Raw genomic sequence first — 26,687 nt, 5'->3', positions numbered from 1 at the left:
TTCAACAGCCGAGATTTGTATAAACCTGCTGTCTGCTAGCGACTGCTAATTAGGCCTACCCTAGAAAAATAGCCTGTGACACTGATGTGCTGTCGTGGATTATGTATCCCAAGTCGTCCTATAATTTACGTGGCCACCAGCATATGCCTAAAAATCGCTAATGACATTATATTGAGCCAAGATTGGCCGAGTGACTGAAATGAATAGAATTAGTGTGAGTGGGGTTCCCCCAAAAAAATCTGTAGTAAAATCAAATTAATTAAAAGCATAGATTCTCTGGAGTCCTCCATCTAATAGCCTAATGCAACTTTCACTGGGGAATGAAATCAAATGACATTTTATTGGTCACATACACATGGTTAACAGATGTTAATGCGAGTGTAGCAAAATGCTTGTGCTTCTAGTTCCAACTAAAATCGAACAAGTAATCTAACAAATTTACAACATCTACCTTTTACACACAAATACACACAAATGTAAAGGGATGAATAAGAATATGTACAAATAACATATGGATGTCACGAGTGTGTGTAGGAACGGACCAAAGCGCAGCGTGGGTATCGTTACACATATTTAAAGTTTAATGTGAAACTATGCAAGACATACAATAAACCATAAACAAAACAACAAACCGTGACGAAGAGGTGCAACATACACTAACTCAAAATAATCTCCCACAAACACTAGTGGGAAAAACAACAACTTAAATATGATCCCCAATTAGAGACAACGATGACCGGCTGCCTCTAATTGGGAATCATACAAAAAACCCAACCTAGAAAAAATAACCTAGAACAACATAGAAATAAATAAACTAGACAAAACCCCCAACATAGAAAAAAGAAACTAGAACCAAACAGAAATAAATAAACTAGACAAAACCCCCCAGTCACGCCCTGACTTACTCTACCATAGAAAAATACAAGCTCTCTATGGTCAGGACGTGACAATGGATGAGTGATGGCGTGCGGCATAGGCAAGATGCAGTCGATGGTGTAGAATAAAGTATATACATATGAGTTGAGTAATGTAGGATATGTAAACATTATTAAAGTGGCTTTATTTAAAGTGATGAGTGATAACGCTATGTGAACATTATTAAAGTGGCGTTATTTAAAGTGACTAGTGAGACCTTTTATTAAGTCAGTTTATTTAAGTGGCCAGAGATTTGAGTCTGTATGTTGGCAGCAGCCTCCCTATGTTAGTGATGGCTGTTTAACAGTCTGATGGCCTTGAGATTTTTATTTTCTTTTGTGTTATTGACTGTACGTTTGTTTATGTGTAACTCTGTGTTGTTGTTTTTGTCGCACTGCTTTGCTTTAGCTTGGCCAGGTCGCAGTTGTAAATGAGAACTTGTTCTCAGCTGGCCTACCTAGTTAAATAAAGGTGAAATAAAAATAACTAAAATAAAGATAGAAGCTGTTTTTCAGCCTCTTGGTCCCAGCTTTGATGCACCTGTCCTGACCTCGCCTTCTGGATGATAGCGGGGTGAACAGGCAGTGGCTCGGGTGGTTGTTGTCCTTGATTAAATTTTTGGCCTGAGGTTGAAGAGGCGCTCTTGCGCCTTCTTCACCACGCTGTCTGTGTGGGTGGACCATTTCAGTTTGTCCGTGATGTGTACGCCGAGGAACTTAAAACGTTCCACCTTCTCCACTACTGCCCCATCGATGTGGATGGGGGGGTGCTCCCTCTGCTGTTTCCTGAAGTCCACGATAATTTCCTTTGTTTTGTTGACGTTGAGTGAGAGGTTTTTTTCCTGACACCACACTCTGAGGGCCCTCACCTCCTCCCTGTAGGCTGTCTTGTCGTTTTTGGTAACCAGGCCTACCACTGTAGTGTCGTCTGCAAACTTGATGTTTGAGTTGGAAGCGTGCATGGCCACGCAGTCATGGGTGAACAGGGAGTACAGGAGAGGGCTGAGAGTGCACCCTTGTGGGGCCCCAGTGTTGAGGATCAGCGGGGTGGAGATGTTGTTTCCTACCTTCACCACCTGGGGGCGGGCCGTCAGAAAGTCCAGGACCCAGTTGCACAGGGCGAGGTCGAGACCCAAGGTCTTGAGCTTAATGACGAGTTTGGAAGGTACTATGGTGTTAAATGCTGAGCTGTAGTCAATAAACAGCATTCTTACATAGGTATTCCTCTTGTCCAGATGGGATAGGGCAGTGTGCAGTGTGGTTGGTTTTCTTTTTGTAATCCGTAATTGACTGTAGACCCTGCCACATACGTCTCGTGTTTGAGCCGTTGAATTGCGACTCTACTTTGTCTCTAATCTGATGCTTTGCTTGTTTGATTGCCTTGCGGAAGGAATAGCTGCACTGTTTGTATTCGGTCGTGTTTCCAATCACCTTGCCATGATTAAAAGCGGTGGTTCGCGCTTTCAGTTTTGCGCCAAAGCTGCCATCAATCCACGGTTTCTGGTTAGGGAAAGTTTTAATGGTCACAGAGGGTACGACATCTTCGATGCACTTGCTAATAAACTCGCTCACCGAGTCAGCGTATACATCAATGTTATTGTCTGAGGCTATCCTAAACATATCCCAGTCCATGTGACCGAAGGAATCTTGAAGCGTGGAATCCGATTGGTCAGACCAGCGTTGTATTGACCTGAGCACAGGCGTTTCCTGTTTAAGTTTCTGTCTAGGATCAACAAAATGGAGTCATGGTCAGATTTGCCAAAGGCAGAGCAGGGGAGGGCTTTGTATGCGTCGCGAAAGTTTGAGTAGCAATGAACCGGAAAGCTACCAGCTCTCTTTGCGCATTTGATATGCTGATAGAATTTAGGAAGTATGGTTCTTAGTTTAACTTTGTTAAAATCCACAGCTACAATAAATGCAGCCTCAGGATGTATGGTTTCCAGTTACATAGAGTCCAGTGAAGTTCTTTCAGGGCCGATGAGGGATCTGCTTGGGGGGGATATACATGGCTGTGACTATAATCGAAGAGAATTCTCCTGGAAGATAATGCGGTCGGCATTTGATTGTAAGGAATTCTAGGTCGGGTGAACAAAAGGACTTGAGTTCCTGTATGTTGTTGTGATTACACCATGAGTCATTAATCATAAGGCATACACCCTCGCCCTTCTTACCAGAGATGTTTGTTTCTGTCGGCGCGATGCATGAAGAAACCGGGTGGCTGTACCGACTCCGATAACATATCCCGAGTGAGCCATGTCTCTATGAAGCAGAGAATGTTACAATCTCTGATGTCTCTTGCTTCAATATATCCACATAATTTCCATTCCTCATGATGCCATCTATTTTGTGAAGTGCTCCAGTCCCTCCTGCAGCAAAGCACCCCCACAACATGATGCTGCCACCCCTGTCCTTCACGGTTGGGAGGGTGTTCTTCGGCTTGCAAGCGTCCCCCTTTTTTCTCCAAACATAACGAGGGTCATTATGGCCAAATATAATTATTTTTGTTTCATCAGACCAGAGGACATTTCCCCAAAAAGTACGTCCCCATGTGCAGTTTCAAAACCGTAGTCTGGCTTTTTTAAGGAGGTTTTGGAGCAGTGGCTTCTTCCTTGCTGAGCGGCCTTTCAGGTTATGTCGATATAGGACTCGTTTTTACTGTGGATATAGATACTTTGTACCTGTTTCCTCCAGCATCTTCACAAGGTCCTTTGCTGTTGTTCTGGGATTGATTTGCATTTTTCGCACCAAAGTACGTTCATCTCTAGGAGACAGAACACGTCTCCTTCCTGAGCGGTATGACGGCTGCGTGGTCCCATGGTGTTTATACTTGCGTACTATTGTTTGTACAGATGAACATGGTACCTTCAGGCATTTGGAAATTGCTCCCAAGGATGAACCAGACTTGTGGAGGTCTACAATTTTTTTTCTGGGGTCTTGGCTGATTTCTTTTGATTTTCCCATGATGTCAAGCAGAGGCACTGCGTTTGAAGGTAGACCTTGAAATACATCAACAGGTATACCTCCAGTTGACTCAAATGATGAAAATTTGCCTATCAGAAGCTTCTAAAGCCATGACATAATTTTCTGTAATTTTCCAAGCTGTTTAAAGGCACAGTCAAATTAGTGTATGTAAACTTCTAAACCACTGGAATTGTGATACAGTGAATTATAAGTGAAATAATCTGTCTGTAAACAATTATTGGAAAAATTACTTGTGTCATGCACAAAGTAGATGTCCTAACCAACTTGCAAAAACTATAGTTTGTTTACAATAAATTTGTGGAGTGGTTGAAAAACTAGTTTTAATGACTCCAACCTAAGTGTATTTGCATATGTTATGGTCTTGTGAAGGCTGGCTGAATTCTGGCAAAGAGTATGTTATTTTATCTCAGCATGTCTACAGATTGTCCCTTCTCCCGGTTTTTGTTTAGTTGGAAATGTTGATACTGGAGACTGTTGTCAGAAGAAACTGTAACCAAGCATTTATAGTGGCTTAGAAATGCATTGCAGATAATTGTAATGTTGGTTATCCTCCCACAATGTTACAATGGATGGCAGAAATGTCAAGTTATGTATCACCAGATTTGATTTATTACAAGATTAAGGGTAAACTGGGCAACTTTCATAACGTCTGGATGCCTTATATGGAATACAGGAAGACAAAAGGAGTCTGTATTGAAAACATGTCATTGTCAGGGGAGATATCTTTTTAGGCAATCCCTAGCTGCTGGGCTGCTCAGTCCTGGTCCTGGGGGTCAGCCATCCTGTGGGTTGTCCCTCTGCCCTTGGTCTAACACATCCGAAACCAATGTTTCACCAAGATCCTAAAGCTGAGTGGGGTGTGTTGGGTTGGGGCACTGGACCCCGAGGGACAGGACGGGGTGATCCAGCTAAATTGTGTGCAAGTTAAAAGAGCTACAGTACTATTAGGCCTGTGACATGAACTATACTGAAAAAATATATAAACACAACATGCAACAATTTGAAAGATTTTGCTGAGTTTCAGTTCATAAAAGGAAATAAGTCAATTTAAATAATTTCATTAGGCCCTAATCTATGGATTTCACATGACTGGGCAGGGGTGCAGCCATGGGTGGGCAATCAGAATGAGTTTTCCAGGCAATCAGAATGAGTTTTCCCCCACAAAAGGGCTTTATTACAGACAGAAATACTCCTCAGCGCCCACTCCCAACCTCAGATGATCCCGCAGGTGAAGAAACCGGATGTGGAGGTCCTGGTCTTGCGTGGTTACACGTGGTCTGCGATTGTGAATTGGACAGACTGCCAAATTCTTTAAAATGACGTTGGAGGTGGCTTATGGTAGACAAATAAAAATTGAATTATCTGGCAACAGCTCTGGTCGACATTCCTGCAGTCATCATGACAATTGCACGTTTCCTCAAAACTTGAGACATCTGTGGCATTGTGTTGTGTGACAAAACTGCACATTTTAAATGGTCTTTTTATTGATCCCAGCACAAGGTGCACCTGTGTAATGATCATACTGTTTAATCAGCTTCTTGATATGCCACACCTGGATGGATTATCTTGACAAAATGCTCACTAACAGGGATGTAAACAAATTTGTGCACAAAATTTGACAGAAATAAGCTTTTTGTGCATATGGAAAATGTATGTGATTTTGTATTTTAGCTCATGAAACATGGGACCATCACTTGTTACGTATTGCATTTATATTTTTGTTCAGTGTATATGGAGGATTTTTTGTTTCTGTGTGTTAATGTATTTGAGGTGTATGTGTCTTTGTTTTTTTTGTTTGTTTCTACTTTTGTTTCCAAACCTTTCCCTTGGGAAGGTGAGAAGGAAATTGTGTCGGGAGAGAGTTGAGTTATGTACTAGACTGGTGGGGGTCGGGCGTGCAGGCGGCTCGAGCTGGATGGGTGATCTGGCTAAAACTTGATATAGTGGATATCTTAATAAAGACAATCTAAAGTCTTAGTATTTTTTAAAGAGTTGTTCATTTGTTAGGTTATTACTCCCATTGATGGACTGGAAAACCAACTAAATATGGTCACAGGTCACAGTGCCGTCTCCAATGACCACACTGTTTTCTCCTAATGCTAGCTGCAATGCAGTCATCCACGACAGGTATCTGCCGACAGCACCCCTTGGGATAAAGACGTTTCGAAACCTCTTGGTGCAGAATCTGAACCAAGGAAATATTACGATATCTCGTCACATTCAATCAGCAAACCTGATTGACCATTCTTTTCATGATTTCAAGCCAGCAGTCTCTGTGAATGAGCAACTTCCCTCCTTCTTGGAGTCGTGCAATGCTGTAGTTGAGATGAATTTCTCTTGTCCTTCAGACACTTCCGCAAGCACTGCGGCCGTCTCAGCAATAAAAACATTGACGTACAGAGTGTACTCTGCTTCCGATGATACATTTCCCACTTTGTGGGGGACTGAAACCCCTTACAATGACACTAACGGTATCAGTCCCGCAACTGACCTGATGACTCCCACTGGTGAAACGCTGTGTGATATCGAAGACAGATATCCTTGTCTCAGTTCACAGGTACTGGAGAGGTTGCCACACAAGGATGCTGTGGTGACTGACAGGCCTCGACAGCCACTGAGTGTTTTGAAGCACAAACACCAGGAGATTTGGTTGAAAGGTTACAGCCAATCTAATAACAATGCGGCTGCTGACAACTCGTACAAAGGGTCCGACCTTTTCGTTTGTGCCTCTGATACCAACACCAACTGCTGGTGGGGGGGAATACTAGCCCAGACCCATGACGAGCCTCATCAAGACCGGTGGGGGGGTCGAGACTAGGTGCAACACTGTACGAGGCCGCCAGAGCAGGAAAAATGTAGTTGTAAACTTCCCCACGAGAACAGAGAGGAGCGGACAGGCCCCTCGACGGGGATAACCTTAGAACACATCTAAGATATCACTGAGGTGTACCACACTGGTCGTAAAAGAAGTCCAGTGGACTTTCCACCTCCAAAACAAATGGCAACAATAAGTATTGCTTGCCATGTGTAGTTTCAACTACAATGCAACTAGTAAAATGCTCTAATCATGTGTTCCAGTAGGATAACATTTCAGAATAAATAAGTAGGATAACTGGTCCCCTTGAGCACCAGTACCAATGCCAGCACAGTCAGTCCAGCCACAATCAGTAAGAAGGTAAGAGACCTCACAAGTCAAATTGCTATTGATGACAGCAACAGAGGAGTTAGTAGTCACTCAGATTGCAACACGTGGAAGGGAATCTCCAAATCTCCAAAACACTCTTCTGATGGTTAACACACATGCCTCTAATAAATAGAATCCCTGAATAGTCATGAACCATGATCACACCATGTACGACTGGTTGGTTCAGTGCTTATAGAGTACTTCCGTCGTGAGGTTAGCTTCCCGTGGATAACATAGCTATGAAATAGACTCCTTCATACCTATTGCCACTACAATGGTGTAAGACACATTGACGTGTAGTAAAACTACTACAGGTCCCATTAACCTGTTTGGGATAGGGGGCAGTATTTTCACGGCCGGATAAAAAACCTACCCGATTTAATCTGGTTACTACTCCTGCCCAGAAACGAGAATATGCATATAATTAGTAGATTTGGATAGAAAACACTCTAAAGTTTCTAAAACTGTTTGAACGGTGTCTGTGAGTATAACAGAACTCATATGGCAGGCCAAAACCTGAGAAGATTCTATACAGGATGTGCTCTGTCTGACAATTTGTTCTCCTTCTAGGGCATCTCTATCAAAAATACAGCATCTCTGCTGTAACGTGACATTTTCTAAGGCTTTCATTGGCTCTCAGAAGGCGCCAGAAAGTGGAATGAGAGCTCCAGTCTCTGGGCGAAAAACAGCAGGAGTTTTTGTGAGTGGTCCTGCTGAGAACAATGACACTGGAGCGCGCGTGCACGAGACGACTCCATGTTTTTCTTTCAGTGTTTGAACGAATACAACGTCGCCCGGTTGGAATATTATCGCTATTTTACGAGAAAAATAGCATAAAAATTTATTTTAAACAGCGTTTGACATGCTTCGAAGTACGGTAATGGAATATTTAGACATTTTTTTCACGAAATGCGCCCGCGCGTCACCCTTTGGATAGTGACCTCAACGCACGAACAAAACGGAGCTATTTGAATATAACTATGGATTATTTCGAACCAAAACAACATTTGTTGTTGAAGTAGAAGTCCTGGGAGTGCATTCTGAAGAAGAACAGCAAAGGTAATCCAATTTTTCTTATAGTAAATCTGAGTTTGGTGAGGGCCAAACTTGGTGGGTGTCAAATTAGCTAGCCATGATGGCCGGGCTACGTACTCAGAATATTGCAAAATGTGCTTTCACCGAAAAGCTATTTTAAAATCTGACACCGCGATTGCATAAAGGAGTTCTGTATCTATAATTCTTAAAATAATTGTTATGTTTTTTGTCAACGTTTATCATGAGTAATTTAGTAAATTCACCGGAAGTTTGCGGTGGGTAAGCTAGTTCTGAACATCACATGCTAATGTAAAAAGCAGTTTTTTTATATAAATATGAACTTGATTGAACAAAACATGCATGTATTGTATAACATAATGTCCTAGGAGTGTCATCTGATGAAGATCATCAAAGGTTAGTGCTGCATTTAGCTGTGGTTTTGGTTTTTGTGACATATATGCTTGCTTTGAAAATAGCAGTGTGATTATTTTTGGGAGGGTACTCTCCTGACATAATCTAATGTTTTGCTTTCGTTGTAAAGCCTTTTTGAAATCAGACAATGTGGTTAGATAAAGGAGAGTCTTGTCTTTAAAATGGTGTAAAATAGTCATATGTTTGAGAAATGTAAGTTTTTGAGGTATTTGTATTTCGCGCCACGCTATACCATTGGATATTGGTGAGGCGTCTGTCCCTAACAGGTTTTAACATAGGTCTTGAGGTTGACATCAATTCTTCCTAACCTCCAGGCATTGACATGGAAATGATCTAATGACGTCAGACTCATCCTGAACAGGTTGCAGCCTACCAGAATACTTGGTTTTCCTTCCCTTGGCATGTGCGCATATGTAAGGATAAACGCACAAGTACAACAGAACATTTAATGAGGGTTTATGCTAGGATCACTTAAGGAGTCCAAGCCAAATACCAGCCTTAGTAAAGTTGAACATTTACCCTGAGGCCTTTGACTCTACAGCTACAGTACTCACCAGTTTGTCCCCAGAGGTCCATAGGTTATCCCTTTAGACTGTCCGAAGCTAGATGCCTTACAGCTGTAGACTTATCATGTAGTTATCAACTTAGGATGGTGCCCTAAGCCACACACTACCAAGTAGGAACGCCCTAGATATGACATTAGACAATGCCATGATAGGGTCATTTTGCCAAGACTGTGGATGCATATGGAATACAGTCCCATTAGATGATTAAGGTGTTGTAACTATATTTTGTATATCTTTTCTTTATGCTTTTATTCATTTTTTTGTTCCATTGTCTTTGACACTTAGGAAGTGATAGAGCCATAAACACAATACAACCATCAGTTAGTGCCACAACGCATTTGGGGAAGAAACGTAATTATATATTTTGTGAGTGTGTGCGTTAACATCTTCCTAAGTTACTGCCCAGATCTACCAGCCTGGATGACCAGACGACGGGTCCGGAACGGTGATCCCCAACCCGGACATCCGCTGCCCATTCTTGTGGTGGAAGAAAGCCTACCAGGGTAAACCACCAGAGGGGGGCCGCAACGTCCCCCGGTTTTATGACTAAACAACCAGATCATAAATACCTTGCAGAAACTCCGCTTTTGGCTCTACAGTATTGTGAATGGAATGTCTGAGTGTTACACAGAGAGACTGTGTCGCCAAAACTTCAACATCAAAAGATTGGACATTAAATAAACATTAGTTTTGAAATCCAAACGTTTGGAATGGTTGGTGGGGATCCCAAACAATAATCGTGTCATATCATTTAGTATTTTGTGATGTCATTAAGGATGGTATTGTCACGACTGTTTAAATGATCGGACCAAAATGCAGCGTCTGTTTCGTTCCACATATTTATTAGACTGTGAAACTTAATGCAATACCAAAATAAACTGAAGGACAAAACAACAAACCGTGACGCAGGAGGAACAAACAATACTCACAAAATATATCACCCACAAAAACAGGTGGGACAAACATCAACTTAAATATGACCTCCAATTAGAGACAACGACAACCGGCTGCCTCTAATTGGAGGTCAAGCCAAACAAAAACCAACATAGAAATACAAAACTAGAAACTGAACATAGAAATACAAAAACAGACAAACACCCCCTGTCACGCCCTGACCTACTCTACCATAGAAAATAACAACTTACTATGGTCAGGACGTGACAGGTATATCATGATAACTGTAACTCAGAGTGTACACGTCCGAGTTACCAGGTTTGCATCGAAATGTTGTATAAAATAAATGATTAATAACCCTTTCATGCGTGAGTTCCAAATATCTCTAACAATCGAAACAGCGTGAGTTTTTTATGCACGTGATGTTAGAACGTTCTCTCCATTCCAGAATATGATTGCTACGCAACAGTACATTTAATCCGCGCTGGCCTCAAACCAAAGTACACAGCCTGTTTTTATTTTTAGGCTGTTTTCAACTTGTCAATTTCTAATTATTTTCTAACAAGTTTTTTATTTTCTAAGAACAGTTTGAATTGAGGTGTGTTCCGCCTCATTCATTCACATAAAAGTAGTCATTTTTACTTTTGCCAACCAATTAATTGCGGACCAAATCTCCCGTCCTGCACACACGTGTTTACATTTTCTGTCTGTTGCCTGCATCGCAGTCAAAGTTGTTTTTGATACCAATAATAACTTTGGAAATGTGTGCGTTTCTATCAAAGTAAGTGCCTTATTATGTTAAAATAGTTTCTGTATGTCGTGTTATACCGTTTCTACTGTAGCTCACAGTATGTAAGTCGCTCTGGATAAGAGCGTCTGCTAAATGACGTAAATGTAAATGTATGTATGGAGCATAATATATTTGTGTATATTCTTTATAACCGTGGACACGCGAGGTAACATTACTCATTTCATAACCTTTATGGTGTTATATTCAATCGTACTTATGTAGCTAGCTACATTATTCTATTAGCTCTGTAAAACAATGCTAATTGCGTCAGAAGTATTGACTTGTTGTATTTTGAAGCTACCCTGGAGAAATTAAAAAATATATTCTAATACTCTTGGTCATTTTCTGAGTGCATTCCACAAAGCTGTTTATCATGTCCGCCTTATCCACTGCCCCCATTTTGAGGTTATAGTCAAGCATGCAGTCTGGTTTGATTTTTCTCTCTCCCGTCAGGTGGTCCACCTTCCCTATGGCCAACATGGTTGCTGTATGGACAGTGGAGAGGACATGGATGTCTCGTTTGTCATGCCACTTTACTGCCAGCTGTTGACATTTCTTATTTTGAATAACGGGTCATTTAGGATGGCAGTAGCATTGTTGATGAAATGCAGTCATAGCAGCAGAACTAGGAAGCAGTCTTGGGAAAAGAGGGTGGCAAAGAAGGGAGTTGCAAACATAGGATCTGTGCTCCAGTATTCTCTTAGGGAGTTCTTCTTTACCCACCCCATGAGAAGGACTGTCACCAGGAAGGTATACATTTCACTAATTATGGTTGTCCCCCCCTGGCTCTCTCTTCTCCTGTAGCTCCAAGGCATAGCGATTGGTCTCTGCTATGTCTCCCACCAGCTCCTCTGTCCAGAAACAACTTGAAGCACTCTGCCTCAGATGGAAATGGAAAGGGCCATTGCAGTCCAGACTGGGACTCATCAAAGCAAACAGCGGGGCCAGGAGGGGTGAAATGGCTGGCAGCCTTCCAGCTACCACAGAACTCCTATACTTCCTCCACTATCGGTCTGCCTCCATCAGCACCAGCATCTTCAAAGGGAACTAGGACTTTGTCAGTGGACAATGGGTCCTCAGATTCAGGGTTCTCAATGGCTTGGGGCAGCTCCCCACTGTCACTGTCAGAATCTGATTCCTGACTTTCAGACTCATTGTCAGAATTTCTTTAAATCTCCAGAATTTCCACATTTGTGAGATGTCTCCTTTTGAAAGACATTGATAATGCTACAGCTTAGCTCACTCGCTACATACATAAAAAACAACACTGAATGGTTCAGAGTGGGAGTGAGAGGTTACGTGATTGACTGCCTGCACGCGCCATTTGTATCAATAAATCACTATCAGAAAATGTTTTGTGTGGCAATTATTGATATATTTACTGTTTTATTCATGTTTTCCAATTACCGGTGATAAATCATGCATTCCAATGATTAGATTGTAATGGGCACATAGTATGTGTGTAAAATACTTTTTTGAAGGTTGTACTGATTATGAGCTAAGCTAATTTCAGCTATGTGTGGAGCCATGTTTGTTGACATACAATGCATTCTGTGTTTCACGTAATCGTCTGTCGGACCAAAGATGCTATAACAAAATTAGGTGAGTGAATGGTGGAATGTGAACGATGGTAGATGACACACCCCTTCAACATGCATACTATAAACAGACCAAACTCATCTTGTCTTCTCTTATCTTTGGTTTCTGTGAGGGAAAAAAGCATAGCTGCGCGCTGAAACTAATCATCTCGGATTACTTTTTGGATTACTTTTGAAACTAATCATCTCGGATTACTTTCTAGAAAGTATTTTACTAAATTATTTTGATGAATGGTGAGCTCACCCGTGATGTGATTAATTATACATATTAATTGCTATTAGCTAATTCATATTGTAGTTTATGTCATCCGACAGTCAGAAAATATGACCGCTTGTGTTGCGTCAATCTTTCCTCAGTTAGCGCTAGGACAAATGTAGCCTACATTTTTCCGGTTTGGATGATAGTGTTATGCTATAGATACTTCTGTGAATATCTGAACATTGCATCCAAAAATAAACTGCTCACATTCTGGACATAACTTTGTAAGAACTGTGTTTGTGTAAATAGTTTCTGAAAAAAGTGTGGCCAGCTCAATTGCTGATTGTTGTGTCATTCGAAACTGGCCGTTCTAAATAAGCATTCTAAATAAGCGTTCTAATCACACGGGTGTGATCGTACGCTTCAGGGACCACTGTAGAACGATCACACCCGTGTGATGGTACGTGTGAAAGGGTTAAGTATAAGAATACTTTTGTGAAGATAACAATGTGATTTTAGCCTTCTATATGAGATTATTGTTGTCATATAAAGTTTTATCAAGTCAAGAAAAGAAGAACAGTTCCCTATCGCTACTGTGTGGTACACCTCTGATGTATCCATTCTAACAACAACTCTGAGACAAAGAAGCCTACAACTAAGGACATTGTGACCTCTTGTGGACAACCAGAGACTTACATTGAACCACTTCCCATAGACCAGTGGTTCCCAAACTTTTTATAGTCCCGTACCCCTTCAAACATTCAACCTCCAGCTGCGTACCCCCTCTAGCACCAGGGTCAGCGCACTCTCAAATGTCATTTTTTGCAATCATTGTAAGCCTGCCACACACACTATACAATACATTTATTAAACATAAGAATGAGTGTGAGTTTTTGCCGCAACCCGGCTCGTGGGAAGTGACAAAGAGCTCTTATAGGACCAGGGCACAAATAATATAATAATAATAATTAATACTTTTGATCTTTATTTAGCGATCTTACAAATAAAACCTTATTTGTTCAACAAACATGGTGAATAACTCACCACAGGTTAATGAGAAGGGTGTGCTTGAAAGGATGCACATAACTCTGCAATGTTGGGTTATATTGGAGAGTCTCAGTCTTAAATCATTTTCCACACACAGTCTGTGTCTGTATTTAGTTGTCATAATAGTGAGGGCAGAGAATCCACTCTCACATAGGTACGTGGTTGCAAAGGGCATCAGTGTCTTAACAGCGCAATTTGCCAAGGCAAGAAACTCTGAGCACAGCCCTAAATCTGGCAGTGGCTTCTGATTAAATTGCATTTTCACAGAACCGCTTGTTGCAATTTCGATGGACTGGAGGCAGGGCATAAAAAGGATAATGAATCCAGTTGTTTGTGTCGCCCATTTTGGGAAAGTACCTGCGTAATTGTGCACCCAGCTCACTCAGGTGCTTCGCTATATCACATTTGACATTGTCTGTAAGCTGAGTTTGTTGAGTTTATTTTATTTTTACAGGGACAGTGCACATTAATCAACGTTTCAGTAAAAGTGCCAGTTTTAGCCAGCCGGCTAATTTTCAACCGCAGTCCCTGGGCAGGTTATTAAAAACAATTACAATACAGACAATCATTCAGCAGTGAGCACATGCAGAGCAACATAGGACAAGCAAGACAGCATACAGACAGAGCAACATAGAACAAAAAGCAACAAGACAAAATCCATAAAAGCAACAAAGTGTTTCCACACCTCACAAGCTACAGACAACATGGAAAGCGGCATGGAAAGCTTGAGATCATTTGCACACAAAAAATCATACACTGATGGAAAGACATGTGTGTTGTCCTTGTTAATGCAGACAGAAAAGAGCTCCAACTTCTTAATCATAGCCTCAATTTTGTCCAGCACATTTAAGATAGTTGCGGAGAGTCCCCGTAATCCTAGATTCAGATCATTCAGGTGAGAAAAAACATCACCCAGATAGACCAGTTGTGTGAGAAACTCGTCATCATGCAAGCGGTCAGACATGTGAAAATTATGGTCAGTTAACACAACTTTAAGCTTGTCTCTCAATTAAAAAAAAATGTGTCAGTAATTTGCCCCTTGATAACCAGCGCACTTCTGTATGTTGTAAAAGCGTTACATGGTTGCTGCCCATATCATTGCATAATGCAGAAAATATATGAGAGTTCAGGGGCCTTGCTTTAACAAAGTTAACCATTTTTTCACTGTGGTGTCCAAAACGTCTTTCAAGCTGTCAGGCATTCCCTTGGCAGCAAGAGCATCTCGGTGGATGCTGTAGTGTACCCAAGTGGTGTCAGGAGCAACTGCTTAAATGCGCATTACCACTCCACTATGTCTCTTTGTCATGGCTTTTGTGCCATCAGTACAGATACCAACAAATCTTGACCACCAAAGTTAATTTGATGTCACAAAGCTGTCCAGTACTTTAAAAATATCCTCTCATGTTGTCCTGATTTCCAGTGGTTTGCAGAAGAGGATGTCTTCCTTAATTGACCCCCCATAAACGTAATGGACATATACCAGGAGCTGTACCAGGCCCACCAAGTCTGTTGACTCATCCAGTTAGCACGCATATAATTCACTGGCTTGTATGTGAAGCTGTAATTGTTTCAAAACATCTCCTGCCATGTCACTGATGCATTGTGAAACAGTGTTGTTTGATGAAGGCATTGTCTGTATAGTTTTTTGGCCTTTTACCCCAGCATTGTCCCAGCCATATCCGCGGCAGCAGGAAGAATTAAGTCCTCCACAATCGTATGGGGCTTGCCTATCCTAGCCACTCGGTAACTCACCATATAAGAAGCTTCTAGCTTCTCCTTATTAATGGCATCTGTTGCTTTTATACATGTATTACTACTCAAAAGTTGTCTGCCTGACCATACTGCCTGCCCCTGAGCCTGCCTGCCATCCTGTTCCTTTTCCCCACTACTTTGGATTATCAACCCCTGCCTGCCTTGACCTGTCGTTTGCCTGCCCCTGTTGCTGTAATAAACATTGTTACTTCGACACAGTCTGCATCTAGGTCTTACCTTCAAACCTGATACATATTCCTATGAGCATAGCTTCCACATGTATGTACAATAAGTCTACTCTCTTTGTCTCTCCCTCTCTTTCTTTCCTCACCCCCTTTCCATTGTGTAACAAGCCGTCATATCGGGTTAGTCCACTAGGGACCTTTCTTTGCATTATGTTAGTAATCAATATAACCTATACCGTGTGTGTGTGTTTATGTAATCCTGTGTGATTATTTAGTTAGTTAGTAAATAAATAATTAAGCCAATTTTTGTACCGCTGATTCATCACTTAGGCTAGGGTTTGTGCAGATTTACGAGGTCAACGACGTTCAGAATGAGACTGATATGAGGAAATGATTAATTGATGATTGGTATGATATCAATATTTTCGGATATATTCTTGAGTTAATTTGGGAAATGGTAACTCATTAAACAAACTTCTCCCATGGTGCCCCAGATTCCTAATGAGTTAATTGTTACATGATTAATTTAATTGGGTAATAATTAAACATAGGAGGTAACTATTTGATGAATAGCAGTCATCACATTAATGGTAGTCACGTCACGACAAAGGACAAAGATAATCCAATATTTTTGGTAAGAAGGAGCAAGCAAGCAGACAATGCCACACTTGCTAAGTGTTTTTTGACATTTGCAATCCACAATGAATGTCCTTTCCATACATCAATGGCCCTTTTGGGGGCCCTAAGCAAGATTTGGTCATCCCGTTACTAATTTGCCATGAGGTGGAGAGAAACCTTTTCAATTTTAAAGCAACTTTCCTGCAATTCAATACATTTTGCATTGACTTATGCCTTGTTTATATGATATCTGTGTGAGAGTGACTAATAAAATCAATGGGGGCCCCATGTAGGTCAGGGCCCCTGGGCACATGCCTTGTGTGCCTGATCGGCAGTGGTGTGGTGGGGGCATACCCTGTATCAATTATGTAGTACAATAGAAATATACAAAAATGTATATTCACGTGAGCCGCACGCAAAGCCTAGTTTCAACAGAATAGCATCTGCAGGCAGCAAAAACAGGCAGCTCTCAACTGGTTGTCGCATGGAGCAGCTCACAGAACAACATCAGTAGCCAGTAGGGTAGGTAGGAAAGCAACCTTGTCTCAGAGCATTTATGTACAGTGCATTCAGAAAGTATTCAGACCCCTTCCATTTTTCCACATTTTGTAAAATGTTTTCCTCATTAATCTATACACAATACCCCAAAATGACAAAGCGAAAACAGGTTTAAAGAACATTTTGGGAATTTATTACAATTAAAAAATAGATACCTTATTTACATAAGTATTCAGACCCTTTGCTATGAGACTCCAAATTGAGCTCAGGTACATCCTGTTTCCATTGATCATCCTTGAGATGTTTCTACAACTTGATTGGAGTCCACCTGTGGTAAATTCAATTGATTGGACATGATTTGGAAAGGCACACACCTGTCTAATTAAGGTCCCACAGTTGACAGTGCATGTCAGGGCAAAAACCAAGCCATGAGCAATCGGGGGAGAAGGGCCTTGGTCAGGGACGTGACCAAGAATCCGGTCACTCTGACAGAGTTCCAGTGTTCCACTGTGGAGATGGGAGAACCTTCCAGAAGAACAACCATCTCTGCAGCACTCCACCAATCAGGCCTTTATGGTAGAGTGGCCAGACGGAAGCCACTCCTCAGTAGAAGGCACATGACAGCCCGCTTGGAGTTTGCCAAAAGGCACCTAAAGGACTCTCAGACCATGAGAAACAAGATTCTCTGCTCTGATGAAACCTAGATTGAACTCTTTGGCCTGAATGCCAAACATCACGTCTGAAGGAAACCTGCCACCATCCCTACGGTGAAGCATGGTGGTAGCATCATGCTGTGGGGATGTTTTTTTAGCTGAGACTAGTCAGGATCGAGGCAAAGATGAACAGAGCAAAGTACAGAGAGGTCCTTGATGAAAACCTGCTCCAGAGCGCACAGACTGTGGCGAAGGTTCACCTTCCAACAGGACAATGACACTAAGCACACAGCCAAGACAACGCAGGAGTGGCTTCGAGACAAGTCTCTGAATGTCCTTCAGTGGCCCAGCCAGAGCCCGGACTTGAACACGATTGAACATCTCTGGAGAGACCTGAAAATAGCTGCGCAGCAATGCTCCCCATCCAACCTGACAGAACTTGAGAGGATCTGCAGAGAAGAATGGGTGAATCTCCCCAAATACAGATGTGCAGAGCTTGTAGCGTCACACCCAAGAAGACTCGAGGCTGTAATCGCTGCCAAATGTGCTTCAACAAAGTACTGCGCAAAGGGTCTGAATACTTATGTAAATGTGATATTTCCGTTTTTTATTATTATTATACATCAGAATGTTAAATGTGCAACCAGAGGGAAAACAATTCTAGACCACCTTTACTCCACACACCTTTACTCCGTACAAAGCTCTCCCTCACCCTCATTTGGGAAATCTGACCATAACTCTTTCCTCCTGATTCCTGCTTACAAGCAACAATTAAAGCAGGAAGCACCAGTGACTCAGTCTATAAAAAAGTGGTCAGATGAAGCAGATGATAAACTACAAGACTGTTTTGCTAGCACAGACTGGAATATGTTCCGGGATTCTTCCGATGGCATTGAGGAGTACACCACATCAGTCACTGGCTTAATCAATAAGTGCATCGAGGACGTCGTCCCCACAGTGACTGTATGTACATGGATTACAGGCAGCATTCACACTGAGCTAAAGGGTAGAGCTGCCACTTTCAAGGAGCGGGACTTTAACCCGGAAGCTTATAAGAAATCCCGCTATGCCCTCTGACGATCTATCAAACAGGCAAAGCATCAATACAGGACTAATATCGAATCGTACTACACCGGCTCCGACGCTCGTCAGATGTGGCAGGGCTTGCAAACTATTACAGACTACAAAGGGAAGCACTGCCGAGAGCTGCCCAGTGACACGAGCCTACCAGACGAGCTAAATAACTTCTATGCTCGCTTCGAGGCAAGTAACACTGAAACATGCATGAGAGCATCAACTGTTCCGGATGACTGTGTGATCACGCTCTCTGCAGCCGATGTGAGTAAGACCTTTAAATAGGTCAACATTCACAAGGCCGCTGGTCCAGATGGATTACCAGGACGTGTACTCCGAGCATGTGCTAATCAACTGGCAAGTGTCTTCACTGACATTTTCAACCTCTCCCTGTCGGAGTCTGTAATACCAACATGTTTCAAGCAGACCACCATAGTCCCTGTGCCCAAGAACACTAAGCAATCCTAAATGACTACCGACCCGTAGCACTCACATCTGTAGCCATGAAATGCTTTGAAAGGCTGGTCATGGCTCACATCAACACCATTATCCCAGAAACCCTAGACCCACTCCAATTTGCATACCGCACCAACAGATCCACAGATGATGCACTCTCTATTGCACTCCATACTGCCCTTTCCCACCTGGACATAAGGAACACCTATGTGAGAATGCTATTCATTGACTACAGCTCAGCGTTCAACACAATAGTGCCCTGGAAGCTCATCACTAAGCTAAGGACCCTGGGACTAAACACCTCCCTCTGCAACTGGATCCTGGACTTCCTGACAGGCCACCTCCAGGTGGTGAGGATAGGTAACAACACATCCGCCATGCTGATCCTCAACACGTGGGCCCCTCAGGGGTGCATCCGCAGTCCCCTCCTGTTCTCCCTGTTCACTCATGACTGCACGGCCAGGCACGACTCCAACACCATTAAGTTTGCCGGCGACACAACAGTGGTAAGTCTGATCACCGACAACGATGAGACAGCCTATAGGGAGGAGGTCAGAGACCTGACCATGTGGTACAAGGACAACAACCTCTCCCTCAACGTGATCAAGACAAAGGAGATGATTGTGGACTACAGGAAAAGGAGGACCGAGCATGCCCCCATTCTAATCGACAGGCTGTAGAGGAGCAGGTTGAGAGCTTCAAGTTCCTTGGCATCCACATCACCAACAAACTAACATGGTCCAACCACACCAAGACAGTTGTGAAGAGTGCACAACAAAACCTATTCTCCCTCAGGAGACTGAAAAACTTTGGCATGGGTTCTCAGATCCTCAAAAGGTTCTACAGCTGCACCATCGAAAGCATCCTGACTGGTTGCATCTCTGCCTGGTTGCATCTCTGCCTGGCATGGCAACTGTTCGGCCTCCGACCGCAAGGCACTCCAGAGGGTAGTGCGTACGGCCCAATACATCACCAGGGCCAAACTTCCTGCCATCTAGGAAGGCCCCAAAAAATTCAAAGACGGCAAGCGGTACCAGAGCGCCAAGTCTAAGTCCAAGAGGCTTCTAAACAGCTTCTACCCCCAAGCCATAAGACTCCTGAACAGCTCATAAAATGGCTACCCAGACTATTTTTATTGCCCCCCCCCCACGCCGCTGCTACTCTCTGTTATTATCTATGCATAGCCACTTTAATAACTCTACCTACATGTACAGAATTACCTCAATTACCTCGACACCGGTGCCCCCTGCACATTGACACATTGACTCTGTACTGGTACCCCCTGTATATAGCCCGCTATTGTTATTTACTGCTGCTCTTGAATTATTTGTTATTCTTTTCTCTTACTTTTTTAGGGATTTTATTAAAACTGCATTGTTGGTTAAGGGCTTGTAAGTAAGCATTTCACTGTGTGTAGATTGATGAGGAAAAATAACAATTTAATACATTTTAGAATAAGGCTGTAAAGTAACAAAATGTGGAAAAGTCAAGGGGTCGGAATACTTTCTGAATGCACTGTAAATGCGAGACCCTCCATTTAGTATGGAAAGGGAAAGGGGGATACCTAGTCAGTTGTACAACTGAATGCCTTCAACTCAAATGTGTCTTCTGCATTTAACCCTCTGAATCAGAGGTGCGGGGGGCTGCCTTAATCGACATCCACGTCGGGTATGTTATGTTTTGTATGTTATGTATTCATTTGTGGATAGCCATCACCCACTTCGTATAATATGTTATGAATTAGAATTCGTATTATATGTTATGCATTTGCAAAACGTACAATGTATTACAAAATTGCAAATTGTACAATATGGTATGAATTTGCAAAATGTATCATATGTTAGGAATTCTAGCTAGGTGGCTAAATTTAGCTAGGCTAGGGGTTAGGGTTAAGGTTGGGGTTAAGTTTAGGAGTTAGGTTAAAGGGTTAAGTTTAGGGTTAGCTTTAGGGGAAGGTTTATCTAAAAGGGTTAAGGTTAGGGTTAGGGGAGGGTTAACTAAAAGGGTTAAGGTTAGGGTTAAGAGAAGGGTTAGCTAACATGCTAAGTAGTTGCTAAGTAGCTAAAAAGTAGTAAGTAGTTGAAAATTGCTAATTGCAAAAGTTGTCTTCAATGAGATTCGAACTTGCAACATTTGGGTTGCTAGACGTTCACGTGATACGCGTGATACATTTACAATGTTACGTCTAGTTTATGAGACCAGGTTGGTTGATTGGGTGGACATGTCAGTTCATGCTGCAAGAGCTCTGTTAGGTTGGAGGACGTCCTCTGGAAGCTGTCATAATTACTGTGTATGTCTATGGAAGGGGGTGAGAACCATGAGCCTCCTAGGTTTTGTATTGAAGTCAATGTACCCAGAGGAGGACGGAAACTAGCCGTCCTCCGGGTACACCATTATGCTACCCCTGAGAGTGCTTTGAGGCTACTGTAGACCTTCATTGCAAAACAGTGTGTTTTAATAAATTATTTGTTGGCGTGAATATATTTAGTATAGTTTTATCAAAAAATAATTACTTTTTTATTGTTTCATTATTATTATTATTACTTTTATTCACTGAGGAGGATGGTCCACCCATTCCTCCACTGATGAGCCTCCACTGGTGTAAATACTTTCTGAAGGCACTGTAGGTATTACAGACTGGGTCAGGGAGAGGTTTAAAATATCAGTGAAGACATTTGCCAGCTGGTTAGCACATGCTCTGAGTATGTGTCCTGGTAAACTGTCTAAATGTTTAAAGAATAAACTGACATGGAAATGTACAAAATCAGAGGACTTAATTGAAAGACTTTGACTGTATATAAATGTTTTTGCTTCGTCTTTGTTTTGCAGGTTGCCAGGACAGCTACTCGGCCCCTTGCTGCAGAGAAAATATCTTAGATGCAGGCCCTATTCTTCTTGGGAGGTCAGCGTTTTCTGGTACTGGGGGTCCTACTTTGCCTCAATTATTACATGTACATTCCCCGTTGACACTGAAGAACATATTAGCCAGCTGTGAAAGACTTCTCTAGATTTAAATCTAGGCTAGATTGTGAAAGTGCACATCGTAATCGTGACTGGAGTGCTGTCTTGTCTAAGAGCAGAACACAGCAAATTAAAACCAGTTATGTGATGACATTTAATTTTCCTGTTCACAGCATAGCACTTGGAGCTGCTTCCCTATCTCAGGTAGTCACATATCCACTAATGAAGAGCATCACCTACTGGCCACAGCTTGTATTGGGTCTGTCTTTGAAAACATTAATCTGCATTGCTTCAATTGTCACAAATACTAGCATCGCCTTTGCAATAGAGAGTAAAATAAATGAGTAGCCTTGCCTTGTGCGAGCCAGAACGGCTCATAGGAGCAAGAGCGCATTTATAAGTACACCCTCTGGACAGGACGCTAGTCTATCGCAGGGCCATACCCTCAATCTATTCTCTTAATGCTGAGTGATAGAACTCCCATCTTTACAGTCTTTGGTATGACTCAGTCAGGGATCGAACTCACAACCTTCCAATCACAGGGTGGACACTGACCACAAGGCCACTGAAGACTGACCTTCAATTGGGGAGAACTGCTTGGTTGGTCAGCTGTCATTGGCTCCTGTAACTGGTCGGTGTGCCTACTATTGTATTTCTCGGGAGTGGTGTGGACATCCATTTATGACACCATCTATGCCCATCAGGTATTAGGTGTACACTTGTGCTATGACTGTCATGTTGTGCCTATTTAACATTGCTATTACAAATGTTTGTACTTCCTCAGTTCATGCGGTTTGTTGAAGAATATTCTAGATTGTTCTATGAATGACAACTTTTTATAATGTGTGCATTGCATTCCTTCCTACTGTCACCGGGACAAAGATGACGATATCAGAGTAGGGGTCAAGTCTACAGCATTGAGGTTCCAGGAGCACACCAACCCTCGGCTCAGTGGGTTCATGATGGCCATGATGTTAAGGCTGGTTGTGGCTGGGTTCAACGCAGAACAGACTCTGCCTTACTATGCAACACTGTCCACTGTGGCTATTCACCTCCCATATCAGGTGGGGGTATATTTGATATGCTATGTGCTAACATTTCAGTTTTTGGCCATGGTTATGTTGACATTTTACACAGAACCCTCAACTGAAATCAATCCACAATACCCGTTAGTGACAATGCATCCCAACAATTATTTTCATTTTATGTGACTAATTGTGATGCTTTTGTTTTTAATTGGGTATATTTACACATTGGACATCAACAAACCAGAGGACTGCTGAAAGAAATTTATTTCAATCAGAAACCTTGGACTACTCTCGTTCTTGGGAATAGTCTGTGTAAATGTGTGGAAAGAAAGAAGATACACTTTATTTCCAAGTGTTTGATACCACTCCATTCACTCCATTCCAGCCATTATGATGAGCCGTCCTCCCCTAACCAGCTTCCTGTGAGTAATACACCACCCATTATTTTGTCTTTACTCTATTAGGCGTTGTCTCTCAATAAAGCTCATATTGGGCAATACTTTTTGTGGCTTTAAGATCTCTTGCTTCTAGGAAAATCAAGGTCAAGAACAACCAATCAACCCTATAATTCTAACAGCCCTATAATAATTTATAATAAAATTATTATAAAATCAGTTTGTACAATCTGCTGACCCTCGGCTGGTAGATGCATTCAACAAGGTACAGCGCCTTCAGAAAGTATTCACACCCTTTGAAGCTGAAAAGTCTTGAGTCAGTAAGTATTCAACCCGTTTGTTACGGCAAGCCTAAACAAGTACAGGAGGAAACATTTTATTTATTTATTTATTTTCACCTTTATTTAACCAGGTAGGCAAGTTGAGAACAAGTTCTCATTTACAATTGCGACCTGGCCAAGATAAAGCAAAGCAGTTCGACAACATACAAAACACAGAGTTACACATGGAGTAAAACAACATACAGTCAATAATACAGTAGAAAAATAAGTCTATATACAATGTGAGCAAATGAGGGGAAATAAGGGAGGTAAAGGCAAAAAAAGGCCAGGGTGGCAAATTAAATACAATATCGCAAGTAAAACACTGGAATGGTAGATTTGTAGTGGAAGAAAGTGCAAAGTAGAAATAGAAATAATGGGGTGCAAAGGAGCTAAATAAATAAATAAATACAGTAGGGTAGTTGTTTGGGCTAAATTATAGATGGGCTATGTACAGGTGCAGTGATCTGTGAGCTGCTCTGACAGCTGGTGCTTAAAGCTGATGATGATTTTAAAACAGTTACAGAGTTTAATGGCTGCGATAGGAGATAACTGAGGATGGATCAACAACATTGTAGTTACTCCACAATACTATCCTAAATAACAAAGTGAAAAGAAGGAAGCCTGTACATAATACAAATATTTCAAAAGATGCATCCTGTTTGCTAAAAAGTAACACTGCAAAAAATGTGGCAAAGAAATTATTTAACTTTTATGTTTGTGGCAAATCACACAACATATCACTGAGTACCACTCTTCATATTTTCAAGCATGGTGTTGGCTGCATAATGCTATGGGTATGCTTGTCATTGGCAAGGACTAAGAAGTTATTTAGGATAAAAAATACACATAATAGAGCTAAGCACAGGTTCTGTGTGTAGATAATTTACAAAAAAATATATTTTAATTACACTTTGTAATATAACAAAACATGCAAAAAGTCAAGGGGTGTGAATACTTTCAAATAATATTTTATTGGTCACATATAGATGGTTAGCAGATGTTATTGCGAGTGTAGCAAAATGCTTGTGCTTCTAGTTCCGACACTGTAGCAATATCTAACAAGTAATATCTAACAATTCCACAACAAATACCTAATACACACAAATTTAAGTAAAGGAACAATAATATATAAATATAAATATATGGATGAGCAATGTCAGAGCGGAATAGGCTAAGATGCAATAGATAGTATAGATTACAGTATGTACATATGAGATGAGTAATGCAAGATATTTAAACATTATTAAAGTGACATTATTAAAGTATGATCTGAAGTATGATAACAACTGCTCCAAAATAATCAAATGTTTGCACTCTGCCAGAGCACAACACCTTCCCTTCAGTCCTAAAAACAAAGAAGCATTAGCACTGTTGAGCAAAAGTGGTGTGCTTTTAACATCAAGGACTACGAATAACATCAATCAAATAATTTTACAGCAACATTTTTAAACCCAGATGTTAGGATTATTCTTCATCTTGTCATAAACTGAAGATGAATAGAACATTAAGAAGAGGAAAAACACCAGTGTATGTCCGACCCAACATTCTCAAAGAGGAAGTACTTCGAAGCTCGACTGCAATAACAACACACGCCATGACCATCTGAGTACTTACCCAACCCAGATAGGTGCACACCAATATCCTCCTAGTAGACGTGAGCTTTGGCTTTAAGTACTTGTACAGTATCTTCGGAAAGTATTCAGACCCCTTGACTTTCCACATTTTGTTGGGTTACAGCCTTATTCTAAAATTGATTAAATAGTTTTCCCCCTCATCAATCTACACACAATACCCCATAATGACAAAGCAAAATCAGATTCAGATTTTTTAGCTAATTTATCAAAAATAAACTGAAATATCACATTTACATAAGTATTCAGACCCTTTACTTAGTACTTTGTTGAAGCACCTTTGGCAGCGATTACAGCGTTGAGTCTTCTTGGGTATGATGCTACAAGCTTGGCATAACTGTATTTGGGGAGTTTCTCCCATTCCTCTCTGCAGATCCTCTCAAGCTCTGTCATGTTGGATGGGGAGCTTTGCTGTACATCTATTTCATATCTCTCCAGAGATGGTCGATCGTGTTCAAGTCCGGGCTCTGGCTGGGCCACTCAAGGACATTCAGAGACTTGTCTCGAAGCCACTCCTACGTTGTCTTGGCTGTATGCTTACGGTCGTTGTCCTGTTGGAAAGTGAACCTTCGCCCCAGTCTGAGGTCCTGAGCGCTCTGGAGCAGGTTTTCATCTAGGATCTCTCTGTACTTTGCTCCGTTCATCTTTGCCTTGATCCTGACTAGTCTCCCTAGTCCCTGCCACTGAAAACATCCCCACAGCATGATGCTGCTACTACCATGCTTCACCGTAGGGATGGTGCCAGGTTTCCTCCAGACATGGAGCTTGGTATTCAGGCCAAAGAGTTCAATCTTGGTTTCATCAGACCAGAGAATCTTGTTTCTCATGGTCTGAGAGTCTTTAGAGTCTCATGTGCCTTTTACTGAGGAGTGGATTGCGTCTGGTCACTCTACCATAAAGGCCTGATTGGTGGAGTGCTGCAGAGATGGTTGTCCTTCTGGAAGTTTCTCCTATCTCCACAGAGAAACTAGAGCTCTGTCAGAGTGACCATCGGGTTCTTGGTCACCTCCCTGACCAAGACCCTTCTCCCCCGATTGCTCAGTTTGGCCGGGGCGACCAGCTCTAGGAAATGTCTTGGTGGTTCCAAACTTCTTCCATTTAAGAATGATGGAGGCCACTCTGTTCTTGGGACCTTCAATGCTGCAGAAATGTGTTGGTAGCCTTCCCCAGATCTGTGCCTCAACACAATCCTGTCTCTGCAATCTACGGTCAATTCCTTCGACCTCATGGCTTGGTTTGTGACATGCACTGTCAACTGTGGGACATTATTTAGACAGGCGTGTGACTTTCCAAATCATGTCCAATCAATTGAATTTACCACAGGTGGACTCCAATCATATTGTAGAAACATCTCAAGGATGATCAATGGAAACAGGATGCACCTGAGCTCAATTTGGAGTCTCATAGCAAAGGGTCTGGATACTTATGTAAATAAGGTATTTCTGTTTTTATTTTTAAGAAATGTGAAAACA

At 41.8% G+C, this 26,687-nt stretch overlaps 1 pseudogene; it reads left to right on the top strand.

The window, feature by feature from the left end:
- Window positions 1-15,109: 15,109 nt before the first annotated feature.
- LOC115164085 (4-hydroxybenzoate polyprenyltransferase, mitochondrial-like) lies at window positions 15,110-23,226 on the top strand (annotated as a pseudogene).
- The last annotated feature ends 3,461 nt before the right edge of the window (window positions 23,227-26,687 follow it).

Source organism: Salmo trutta, chromosome 27 (genome assembly GCF_901001165.1).
Source record: "Salmo trutta chromosome 27, fSalTru1.1, whole genome shotgun sequence".
Taxonomy (NCBI): Eukaryota; Metazoa; Chordata; class Actinopteri; order Salmoniformes; family Salmonidae; genus Salmo; species Salmo trutta.
This window is presented reverse-complemented; position numbering and strand designations above follow the sequence as displayed.